The sequence below is a fragment of the Gymnoscopelus braueri genome, assembly GCF_963280865.1.
Source record: "Gymnoscopelus braueri genome assembly, chromosome: 19".
Lineage (NCBI taxonomy): Eukaryota > Metazoa > Chordata > Actinopteri > Myctophiformes > Myctophidae > Gymnoscopelus > Gymnoscopelus braueri.
Genome location: NC_137621.1, coordinates 10517094 through 10530109, shown reverse-complemented (window position 1 = coordinate 10530109; position 13016 = coordinate 10517094). Strand labels below are relative to the sequence as shown.

Genomic DNA, 13016 nt, shown 5'->3' with positions numbered 1-13016 from the left:
AAACCATTTACCAATAAAGGCATTTTTGTGTCTCCTCGGAACAAAAACTAGTGAAAGTAGCCGATCTACAAGCTCACAAAACGTTGCTATCTGAAAAGTTGTGAGATTGTAGATCGGCTATTTTCACAATGAAGTTTGTCATACATTGCAAAAACATACTCTCTCCAAGAAGCATTTCATGTTACCTTTAACAGTTGCACATGCATTAATTGAGAGAGAGAGACATGGAAACAATAGATTGAAGAGAGAGAAAGATGGAAGCAGAATGGATTGATTGGACGTGTCAACCTATTGCCATTAACAGGAATCGAACCCTCAACCTTTGGATTGACAGGCTGCAACACTACCTATAGTGCTATAGCTTTGACCAGGCTGAGGTTGTCTGTTGAAGATAAAACTGAACCAGTGAAAGCAGCCGATCTACAAGCTCAGAAACACGTTGCTATCTGAAAAGTTTTGAGATTGTAGATCGGCTATTTTCAGAATGAAGCATGTCATACATTGCAAAAACAGACCTTCTCAGATAAGCATTTCATGTTATCTTTATCAATTGCATATGTATTCATTAATACAGTCTTGTTGTTTGCAATGCACTTTAAATGAAGTCTCCACCAAGTGAGCCTTGAACCGGCAACCTTGGTGTTGTGAAACATTCACTTAAGCGGGAAGCCATTGGACCAACAGACCTGTTCCAGTGAAAACGGAGGTCAGACAGATGATACCATTTCACGCAAATAACTGAAAAATTCTGGGTTTAAGTGTTTTTCAAACTGCTCAAAATTGCAGACACTCTAAGGGCGGAGAGAGAGACATGGAAACGGAATAGATTGAAGAGAGAGAGACATGGAAACAATAGATTGAAGCAGAATGGATTGATTGGACGTGTCAACCTATTGCCATTAACAGGAATCGAACCCTCAACCTTCGGATTGACGGGCTGCAACACTACCTATAGTGCTATAGCCTTGTCCAGGCTGAGGTTGTCTGTTGAAGATAAAAGTGAACCAGTGAAAGCAGTCGATCTACAAGCTCAGAAACACGTTGCTATCTGAAAAGTATTGAGATTGTAGATAGGCTATTTTCAGAATGAAGTATGTCATACATTGCAAAAACATACCCTCTCAAATAAGTATTTCAGGTTATGTTTAACAATTGCACATGTATTAATTGACACAATCATGTTGTGTGCAATGCAACTTTAATGAAGTCCGTATCAAGTGAGGCTTGAACTGGCAACCTTCAGGTTGTGAAGCACACGTTTAAGGGAGAAGCCATTGGACCAACAGACAAGAACCTGTGAAAAAGGAGATCACTCAGATGATACAATTTCACGCAAATAGCAGAAAAATCCTGGGTTTAAGTGTTTTTCAAACTGCTCAAAATTGCAGACAATCTAAGGGCGGAGCTTACTGGTCAACGTGATACATGTGTTCCTCATGAGTCAAGGCACATGTGTAAGCAGGTTTAATGGCTGTCGGCCAAACGAGGCATGACTTTTGCCTGTTTAAAGTTTGCATTTAAAAAAAAATGCTATAGCGCCCCCCTTTGACCAATTGGAGTAAGATTGGTTTCAGTGATATTTGGAATGACCCTCAACATTACCGCAAAGTTTCAAAGAAATGTGAGTCTGCATGTATATGTTAGGGGCAGATGAATAATTGTCATAAAACTGCAATATTCATTGGCTCATTAAAGCTTAATTTTTTCACTTAAGGAAAATCTTTTGCACATGTTTGTCGGCATAGGTCCAAAGTTCATGTGTAAAACGTTTCGTGCAGATTACTCAAAAATCCCAGGAGGAGATAGGTTTGAACCGTTTTTCATATAATTCAAAATGTTGGGAGATCTAAAGGTCAGAGGTCAAAAGTCAGAGTGTGAAAGTTGTTGATCATGAGTAGACGCATATGTATATTGAAGTTTCATGGCTGTAGGTCAAACAGGGCATGAGTTGTACCTGTTCAAAGTTGGCATTTTGCTATAGCGCCACCTTTTGACGAAAGATTGTGAGAATTATTTCTTGATAGTTTTTCATGACCATCTACCATATGGCCAAGTTTCGTAAAAAGCGTATGCACGGTTCAGCCAGAACTGCCAAAAGTGGCAGAAGAAAAAAGAGGGGAACATTAAAACAGGTCCAGAGCTGAGCTCTGGCCCCGTAATGACCCACCTACCAGAGCCAGATAGACAGAGTGAGAGAAACAGACAGCTCAACCTATTGCCATTGACAGGAATCAAACTCTCAACCTTCAGACTCACAGGCTGAGACACTACCTGTAGTGCTATAGCTTCATCCAGGCTGAAGTTGTCTGTTGAAGATCATAAACTTTTGCCTTCTGTCATGAACCAAGCCCCTGTTTCACTAACACTAAGATCACTCGTTCACAAACCATTTACCAATAGAGAAATTGTATGTCTCCTCGAAACCGAAACCAGTGAAAGCAGCCGATCTACAAGCTCACAAAACGTTGCTATCTGAAAAGTTGTGAGATTGTAGATCGGCTATTTTCACAATGAAGTACGTCATACATTGAAAAAACATACTCTCAAATAAGCATTTCATGTTATCTTTACCGTTTGCACATGTATTCATTGATACAGTCATGTTTTTTGCAATTTAACTTAAATGAGTCTGCATCATGTGAGGCTTGAACTGGCAACCTTCAGGTTGTGAGGCACGCGTTTAAGGGAGAAGCCATTGGACCAACAGACAAAAACCTGTGAAAAAGGAGATCGCTCAGATGATACAGTTTCACGCAAATAGCTGGAAAATCCTGGGTTTAAGTGTTTTTCAAACTGCTCAAAATTGCGGACAATCTAAGGGCGGAGCTTACTGGTCAACGTGATACATGTGTTCCTCATGAGTCAAGGCACATGTGTAAGCAGGTTTAATGGCTGTCGGCCAAACGAGACATGACTTTTGCCTGTTTAAAGTTTGCATTTTCAAAAAATCGCTATAGCGCCCCCCTTTGACCAATTGGAGTAAGATTGGTTTCAGTGATATTTGAAATGACCCTCAACATTACCGCAAAGTTTCAAAGAAATGTGAGTCTGCATGTATGTGTTAGGGGCAGATGAATAATTGTCATAAAACTGCAATATTCATTGGCTCATTAAAGCTTCATTTTTTCACTTATGGAAAATCTTTTGCATCAGTTTTTCGGCATAGGTTCAAAGTTCATGTGTAAAACGTTTCGTGCAGATTACTAAAAAATCCCAGGAGGAGATAGGTTTTAACTGTTTTTCATATTATTCAAAATGGTGGGAGATCTAAAGGTCAGAGGTCAAAAGTCAGAGTGTGAAAGTTGTTGATCATGAGTAGACGCATATGTATATTGAAGTTTCATGGCTGTAGGTCAAACAGGGCATGAGTTGTACCTGTTCAAAGTTGGCATTTTGCTATAGCGCCACCTTTTGACGAAAGATTGTGAGAATTATTTCTTGATAGTTTTTCATGACCATCTACCATATGGCCAAGTTTCGTAAAAAGCGTATGCACGGTTCAGCCAGAACTGCCAAAAGTGGGAGAAGAAAAAAGAGGGGAACATTAAAACAGGTCCAGAGCTGAGAGCTCTGGCCCCGTAATAACTGTCCTTTTTTTGTTGTTGACTCACAAATACTATACGCACATGCACGCACACATGCACGCACAACATATTATGGAGATCTGGTTGTCCTGAACCGCCGATCCGACCGATATGCCCATATATGGGCATATACTAATAATGAGGGATCAGGGATCTCCATACATGGAAAAAACATGTGTCCCATAAAAGGGACACTAACAAACATCCAGGTACAACAGGTACTCTGACAACGGGTACAATCAGGGAATAGAGTAATGGTCCGTAATGGTACCGTTACATCTTTGTTTATCAATATTCCGTACTTCCATAATAGTCAGGTTCTGTCCGTCTCAAGTGGTGTGGAGTGTGTCCACCTGTTTAGTCCACACCCACTTCAGAGCACAGTGCACTGAAGCCCGCCTCTTCCTCACAGAACAGAAGCAGTGTGAATTCACCATCAGTACGATGGACGCAGTATGATAGACTAGCTTCAAACATAGTTGACCACAGTGCTAACAAGTCCCCGGGACTTTTTTTGTGTTATAAGACCGGGTAAAGAATCTGTGTCATTTTAAGATTTCTTTGGCTATTCAAAAATAGCAGATCTGCAAGCTCATAGCACCAGGCCCGGATTGGTCGGTCTGGCACTTCTGGCAGATGCCTGAGGGGCTGGGCAGTCTGGAGCCGCGGCCAAGCCAAGCCAAGCCAAAAAAAAAAACACACAGCCCTGCACCGGGCCCAGTCCCGGCTTAACGCAAGGGCTTTAGGTGCTGAGGCACAGGGCACAGGGGGGGGGGGCACCAAACGGCGTGGAGAAAGTGAAAGAAGACAGAACTATCGCCGAAAAGCGCCGACATTTAGAAGCAGCAGAGAAACAGTGAAACGCGCCGGTGAACCGTCATTTTGTTCCGCGCTCAGGGCTCCATACTGTCTTTTCTGTTTTTGTGGGGAAAGCACGTGACGCGATGCATGCTGTTGTTTAAGTTGTTCATGTCTTACCGTACCACGTGCTGTCTACATTTCTGACTGATAAAGTATTCAGTCAATCAATAGTTCTAGTTATAATAGTGAGTAGAGGGTTGGATCCCTGCACAATACAATTGTTGTAATTGTAGATTGTAGGATCGGGTCCAACGTGAAAGCCGGTCTATACGTAGCATTGTAACGGAATGATTCATGGCTGTGGCTGAACTGTGAACAATTAGACTGGAACCATAAAGAAAAAGAACCCATTTATGATTTTTATAGATGGAACCACTTAACACTTTATGGAACAATAACAGATCTTCAAATAGCACCCAATTGCTATTCGGAGGTTCCAGCCGTTTCTTCTAGGGGAGGATGGTAATAGTTCTATAAAGCACTACTACTGTAGCCCATAAAAAAAGACCTCTTGAGTGTTGGTTATGTGAAGACCAGTGCAGTGTTAAATTGCTAGCAGAGAGCAACTTAAATCCATTCCGTGGATGATGCCGTTTTTTTGTGTTTAGCCCTTTAAGACCGGGAACGCATCTGTGTCATTTTCGATATCTTTGGCTATTCAAAAATAGCAGATATACAAGCTCCTAGCGCGGCACCGAGTGCCGCGCTAGGAGCTTGTATATCTGCTATTTTCTGAAAATTCGTGAAAATGTGTGCAAATATTTTATTTTTATTTTTTTAAAGTGATTTTTTTTACTCAAATCTTTGCTTCCAGGGATTCTACAAATGTCTTCTAAATACTAACAGTTACAAAAAAAAAAATTATGTTGCTATAATATCAGTGGTTCTCAAACCTTTTCATGTGAAGGACCCCCAAAATGATATACATTTGGCCGCGGACCCCCATCTCAAAATATGTTGTTCCAGGGACCCCCCAGAAGCAAAGATTTGAGTTACAAATGTTCGCTTAAAAAAAAATTTTAGTCATAGATTTGCACAAATTTTCATTTTTTTCCTCAAAAAATAGCAGATCTACAAGTTCAATATTGCTTTTTTTGAATAGCTAAAGTATAAAATAATGGTTAAATCCCGGTTTTAATGGGTTAATGTCCAGAGGCTGGTCTCTGCAAGCTGCCCCCAGCTTATGCAGCTTAACCCATTGAATCCGGTAACAATTCTACAAATGTCTTCTAAATCCTAACAGGTTTCTGATAACGTTTGTTTCTATATCAGTGGTTCTCAAACTTTTTCATGTCAAGGACCCCCAAAATTATATGTATTTTGCCGCCGACCCATATATCAAAATATTTAGTTCCAGGGACCCCCCAGAAGCAAAGATTTGAGTTACAAATGTTCGTTAACATTTTTTATATATTCAAAGAGTTGCTAAAATGTTCGCGATTAAAAAAAAATAGTAGATATACAAGCTCTATGAGCTTGTATATCTGCTATTTTTGAATTGCCAAAGAAATCTCAAATGACACTGATGTGTTCCCGCCCGGTCTTAATAGCTTAACCACATAAATCACACAATATACTGACTACAACTGTAAGTAGTTGAAGTGTGTGTGTGTGTGTGTGTGTGTGTGTGTGTGTGTGTGTGTGTGTGTGTGTGTGTGTGTGTGTGTGTGTGTGTGTGTGTGTGTGTGTGTGTGTGTGTGTGTGTGTGTGTGTGTGTGTGTGTGTGTGTGTGTGTGTGTGTGTGTGTGTGTGTGTGTGTGTGTGTGTGTTCAACCCTATACAGTACGTACTTGACTGGGGTCCCCCTGGGCTCTGTACCTGTTCCGCCCCCTTTTTCCCTCTACACCAAATCTCTTTACTGTAAATAGAAGACAAATAGATCTGCTCTTTTTGCTGAATGTTCATCCCAGAAGAACATCGCTCTTCAACAGGGGGTCCAGGCCCCTAGGGGCCAACTCATTTTTACATTAACCACTTGAACCCTATAGCATCCCTTTTCTGGGAGAACATTCACCGAAAATAGCTGAACAACAAGCTCGCAACGTGCCACACTTCCACACGATGTGAGCTTGTAGATACAGTAGGCCAGGGGTCTTCAACAGGGGGTCTGGGACCCCTAGGTGGTCCTCAGAGTTACTACAGGGGGTCCGCCAAATCTTTGTGTGATATGATTTCTTTTTTTTACATTAACCACTTGAACCCTAGCATCCCTTTTTCCGAGGAGAACCTTAGCCAAAAATAGCAGATCTACAAGCTCACAACGCCTCGCAGTGCGAGGCGTTGTGAGCTTGTAGATCGGCTATTTATGGCAAAGAGGTATAGGTGTAGAGAGGGAAAAAGAGCAGACCAAGTAAAAAAAAAACTAGTTTAATCTGAAACACAATTTTATACAATATAGATGGGGTCTCTGCTTCATCTCTCTCTCAGCTAGGGGGTCCTTGCCTGAAAAACATTGAAGACCCCCCTGCAGTAGGCTATTTTCGGCGAAATGATTTGGTGTAGAGGGAAAAAAGGGCAGACCAAATATTGAGGATTTAAGTGGCTAGCCTAAATGTCTGAAAAATACACATATAAAACGGTGATGATAGTGCTGTCAAACAAGCCGAATGAAGCTATCATAAAATCAATGGAAAAGTTTTATATGAATGTATTTAATATGTAGTGGGGGTCCCTGCTTCATCTATCTCTAAGGGGTCCTTTTCCTAAAAAACATTGAAGATCCCTGCTTTAGAATATATCCTTCACAATCAATCACAGGGTTTGTTCTTTGATTCCTTTTGCAGTGTGAGAATGAAACGGGTGTAATAACCATTTAGCCGGTATTGTTTTATGCGTGGGTTTGATGCTGCTGTTGTCTCATATAATCCATGTGTGTATCGTAGCCTCGTACAGTAGAGTGTTTTGTGTCTCCCCGATTAACCCATTAAGACCGGGAACGCATCTGTGTCATTTTAGGATTTCTTTGGCTATTCAAAAAATGCCAGATACAGTATACAAGCTCATAGCGCATATGAGCTTGTAGATCTGCTATTTTTTGAAATTTTGTAAACATTTTTGCCAATCTTTGAATATATATATATGTTTTAAAGCGAACATTTTTAACTCCGATCTGTGCTTCTGGGGGTCCCTTGAACAACATATTTTGAGATGGGGGTCCACGGCCAAATACATATCATTTTGGGGGCACCACTGATATAGCAACATACTGTTAGGATTTAGAAAACATTGTATTTGGCCAGGGACCCCATCTCAAAATGTTTTGTTCCAGGGACCCCCCCAGAAGCAAAGATTTGAGTTACAAATATAATATATAAAAAAATATATATTCAAAGATTTTCACACATTTTCACGATTTTTCAAAAATAGCAGATCTGCAAGCTCATAGCGCGGCACTCGGTGCCGCGCTATGAGCTTGTAGATCTGCTATTTTTGAATAGCCCAAAGACATCTAAAAACGACACAGATGCGTTCCCCGGATTGAATGCGTTAACAACGGTTTGCACATTAAAGCGTGAGGGGAGGAGGATCATTTTCAGGACATAAAAAACCGTAAACTGTCGATGGAGAGCCTCCTCCTCCGAAAAAAGCAATTTAGCAGGTTTCAACCCCACGGTAATTTCACCCATGTTCTATTTTAATGGCTTTGTTTGGCACAAAAAAAGGATCAGGATCAGGAGAGAACCGTTTGTGCGGGGGAGTTGATGAATTTAATTTTTTTACATTTTAACAATGAATTACTATTGTCTCCCTGGCTTGTTAGAGTGGCGGGCCCAGATGCACAAGAGTGGGAAACACAGCTGTTTATATCGTCTCTGTCGGGTGGAAACCTCATATCTCCGAAACTGCTCAACAAGCTCGAGGCAGATCTTGTCGATCTGCTACTTTTGATGCTTTTGTGTGACGCTGTAGTGTGATCAAGTAGGGGCGTTAATTTATGAAAAGAAACACGAGAAGTTAAAATATGGAGATGAGAGGTTCCTGCCCGACAGCAACGATATGTTTGGCGTACAGTATTCCCACTATTTATTCATTCTTTCTCGATCCTCCCTCCCTGTCGGCACAAAATACAATTCACTTCATGTCATAGTCTTAATTTTTTTTCCCTCCCCCTCCTAAGCACAGCCCGTTTCTCTGAGGAGCTGAAGTAATGTTTCAATTTGTGTCGTTGAGTTGTTGTCCTTTCCGTGTGTGTGTGTGTGTGTTTGTGTGTGTGTGAGAGAGAGAACACATCTCTGCGGTAGGCTGAAATCTAATTTAGTAGAATTTGTCATAAAAGCAGATATGCAGGGTTCTGTCTGTTTGCAGAAAGTGTGGATACGTAATATTACTGTTTAGTTTACTTTTTTTGTTTTATGCACCTTTTAGACAGGAAGCATACCTCAGGTCCTCTGATAGCCCTGTTAAAATACTATTGAAGAATTCCACCCCCCAAGTGTGTCCGTGCGTGTGTGTGTGTGTGTGTGTTTAATCTCCACCATTCCCCAAAACTGAAGTTGTTTTTTGTGTCCAGTGTCTCCTAAGTGCAGCAGTGAGGGCTTTTTTTTAGCGTGCGTGTGTGCGTGTGTGCGTGTGTGCGCGTGTGTGTGTGCGCGTGTGTGTGTGTGTGCGCGCGCGCACTCAGCATTTGGCAGTGAGAAGTTCTGTCTAGAGATGGGCAGAGGAGAGAGGGAGAGAGAGAGAGAAAGATAGATAGAGGGGGTGAGGGAGTGGGGGTGATGTTGATGTTTATATTGTATTGACAAAAATGTATATACATGATCATATTTGTACATCTGTGAAAAGGATAAAACACAGAAAAAACTTCAGAGCTTATTTCCGCTGTGGTCCTTTATCAAGTTTATTTTTAATTAGTTTTTAAACAGCTTTACTAGTTTGATTTAGTTTTATATACACAATACAGGTTTTTTTTACTGAAATCTAGTTTTGTTGTTTAAGTTTTGATTACAAGCTAACTTAAAGAGTCACTCCCTCTATGGTGATGAGGGAGTGGGGGTGATGAGGGGTGGGGGGCGAGTGTGTGTGTGTGTGTGTGTGTGGGGGGGGGTGATGACAGGAAGGAGCATGTCCCACATTGAGGGTGACACAGTGCCCTGGATCTTACTGAAATCCGAGAGCGCTGCCCTTCCAGTGTAGAACTCGCTCTAATTAGCCAACCTGTGTGTGTGTGTGTGTGTGTGTGTGTGTGTGTGTGTGTGTGTGTGTGTGTGTGTGTGTGTGTGTGTGTGTGTGTGTGTGTGTGTGTGTGTGTGTGTGTGTGTGTGTGTGTGTGTGTGTGTGTGTGTGTGTGTGTGTGTGTGTGTGTGTGTGTGTGTGTTTTGTATACACAAATAAACACTTAAACGGGTCAGGAGCACTCAGAGCCTCAGAAACAACATGACCCGGTTATCATTTATTTTTATACCTTTAAAATCCTCAGTGTTCATTAAACTCATACAAATGTAACCAAATGGTTATGAATACATTTGTGTACTCTCAAGAGTTACAAGTGGATAAATCAAACACTGGGGATTTTACTGTGTACAGCACGTCGACACACACACACGCACGCACGCACGCACGCACACACACACACACACACACACACACACACACACACTACAAACAATTAAAACATTGAAATGGTGTAATGATACGGTGCGTGCATGGGTCAGATAATGCAGATCACTTTCTGTTTGGTACAATTCTGGCTTCCTGTCAAGTTCTGCACTCAGCCGTTACTGAGCAGCACCCACCCAGAACCAACACACACCTCCACCATGAAGCACTGCTCATCCACACATGGGTGAACAACACGTAATGCTGCCATGTACTGAAAGGTGGAAATAATAAACATAATTTAAATCATGTGGATCTCTGCATCCACATGGGAATTTCTAATGTGGCCAGTGTGTGACTCATCTATGACAGTGGTGCGTGCTAGAGTTCTCAACAGGCCTGAAAATTAAGGCCCGGCCCTAACTGGGCCCTACTGGGCCGGCCCAAGGCTCGGCCCGGCCCGAACAATTACCATACTTTTAGGCCCGAAAACCGAATGTTATGTGCTTAATGTCCTCAAAGTCACGCATCCAACAAGCTTTGAACTGAGCAGATTGGACCTTCCGTTCCAGAGATAACGGCCAAAACATCTTGAAAACAACCACTTTCGGCGATTTTCGATCGCCGATTTTCGATTGAGTTTTGGCCATTGTCGCCCGTTTTTCTTTAATAACACGGGCTAGGAAGGTCGGACAGCGACAAACTAGATACCTGAGTAAAGTTCACTTTGAGCTGCATCCAATAAATCCACTATTTGGGGTGGGTAATAGATTTTGGGCCCAGCCCGGCCCGCCCCGAAAACGTCGGGTCGGGTGTGTGCGTGTGCGTTGCGCACGTGCACACATACTCTCATACACACCTGGATAGACATTCATAATCAGTACCTGCAGTACCAGGCATCTCTCTCTCCCTCTCTCTCGCTCTCTCTCTCTCTCCCCCCACAATGCAGAGCATGACCTGACCCCATCCACCCCCCCCCCCCCCCAATGGTGTTGAAACATCTCTCCCCCTTCCAGCCACCTGATGAAAGCCCCCATCCATCCATCTCCCTTCTCTCTCTCTCTCTCTCTCTATTCCCAAACACTCAGACGTGCTTTATTTTTATTTATTTATTTTTTCTTTCTTCACTCTCCATTCTATGAAACAGTCCAAACTGCTTCAGCGTGGCGAGAGCCCCCCGGTAGACAGATCCACTTTAAAGGCACAGACCGCTAGCCGTCCGTCCGTCCAACACCAGCCCAGCGAATAAAGTGCTCCCATCCCCAGACATGTCTTTTTGATATTAGCCCCCCCCCCCCCCCTCCACAATATGAAGCAGCAGCAATTTCTCCTCCACGCTCGACGGAGGTGATATTGAGTTGGGGAACAGAAGGAACTGTGGAGGGAGAGAGGGACGGGTGGGTGGAGAGAGCCAGAGAGAAAGATAAGAGAGAGAGAGAGAGAGAGACGTGCGTGTGTGTGTGTGTGTGTGTGTTAGTGTGTGTGTGTGTGTGTGTGTGTGTGTACTTGTGAGAGCCAAATGTCCCCACGAGTATAGTAGAATATGAGAAATAGACATCGAGCGAGGACAATTTTCATGGTCCTCGCAAGAGAAATGTTTTTTTTTTTTTTTTTTGGGTTAAATTAGAATTTGGGGAGTTGGGGATAAGGTTCAGGTTGGGGTTATGGTTAGAATTAGGCATTTAAATGTCAGGTCTCGGGGTTTGGGGTTAGATTTATGGTGATTTATAAAAAATAATGGGATCACCAAAGAATAAACACATCACCAAAAATAGCAGATCTACAAGCTTTTACAAGCCGTCACAGCATTCGGGGAGTTAGATTTACAATTAGAAAAAGGTTCAGGTTGGGGTTAGGATTAGGATTAGGCAGTTGTGAGTTATGCCTGATTTATACTTAATTGCATGCCGGTGCCATGCACTGAAAGTAGCCGGTCTACAAGCTCACAACGCGTTGCAATGGGTCGCGTTGTGAGCTTGTAGATCCGCTATTTTTTTGGTACAATTATTTTCGGTATATACAGTAACTGAGGATTTAGGCTTAGGGATAAAATGAAAATAAAAAACTGGCAGAAAATGTTAAAAGATAAAAAAATGCATTTCATAAAACTGCCATCGTAAAAGTTTGATGTCCTCACAAGAATAGTAACACAAAAAAATTTGTGGGTGTGTGTGTTTGCACTTTCTCATGCTTTGTATTCTCTATACTTTCAACATGACATGAACTTTTACAGTCCATATACAGTAGTATGGGTATATATATCGTCTCTGTCGTGGTGGAAACCTCATATCAAAAGTAGCAGATCTACAAACCTCTACATGCTAGAAACGCATCGCTTGCGGATCTGCTACTTTTGATGCTTTTGTGTGACGCTGTAGTATGATCAAGTATAGGGTCAAGTAATTTACGAAAAAACAAGTATGTCCTCACAAGTATAATAATTAGTGTGTGTGTGTGTGTGTGTGTGTGTGTGTGTGTGTGCGTGTGCGTGTGCGTGTGCGTGCGCAAGAGAGAGAGAGAGACGCTAGGAACAAAATGTCATAAATCACATGCTCTTCCTGCTCCATGGAGAGCCGAGCATCACAGAGGGAGGAGAAGGAGAGGAGATAGAACACTCCACATTATCTGGCCCAAAGACAGACAAACACGTCGCTACGGGTGACGGATTAGCATTAGCCCTCCTCTCCTCGCCTCTCCTCTCCTCTCGTACACACTGCAGGAATGTTCCGCCAGGCTCACAGAGACCCCATGTAACCCCCTAAAAAGGAGACAAAACACTTTATACAAAGGAATACATCAACCTTGAAGCCTTAACCCCCTCTTTTCTAGCTAGAGTCGGATAGTTGTGTAAATAAATCACGCACGCACGCACATACGTATATAGCCTATATATATGTACACACCATAGATATGTCATACCAACCTTGCCCATAATTCTATACTTTTTCGATTGGTATAACAATCACATCCACTGATTCTTTCTGGTGTCTGTATGTGTATTCATGGGTTCAAACACTGCAACTGAACACATGTTTC

The 13016-nt window shown here is 42.3% G+C and overlaps 1 protein-coding gene across 1 annotated transcript in view; it reads left to right on the top strand.

Moving 5' to 3' along the window:
* Positions 1-13016, top strand: part of LOC308074655 (uncharacterized protein) — a gene marked incomplete at its 3' end in the record, with an annotated part of 139570 nt that overhangs the window by 49862 nt on the left and 76692 nt on the right. The window lies entirely within an intron of this gene.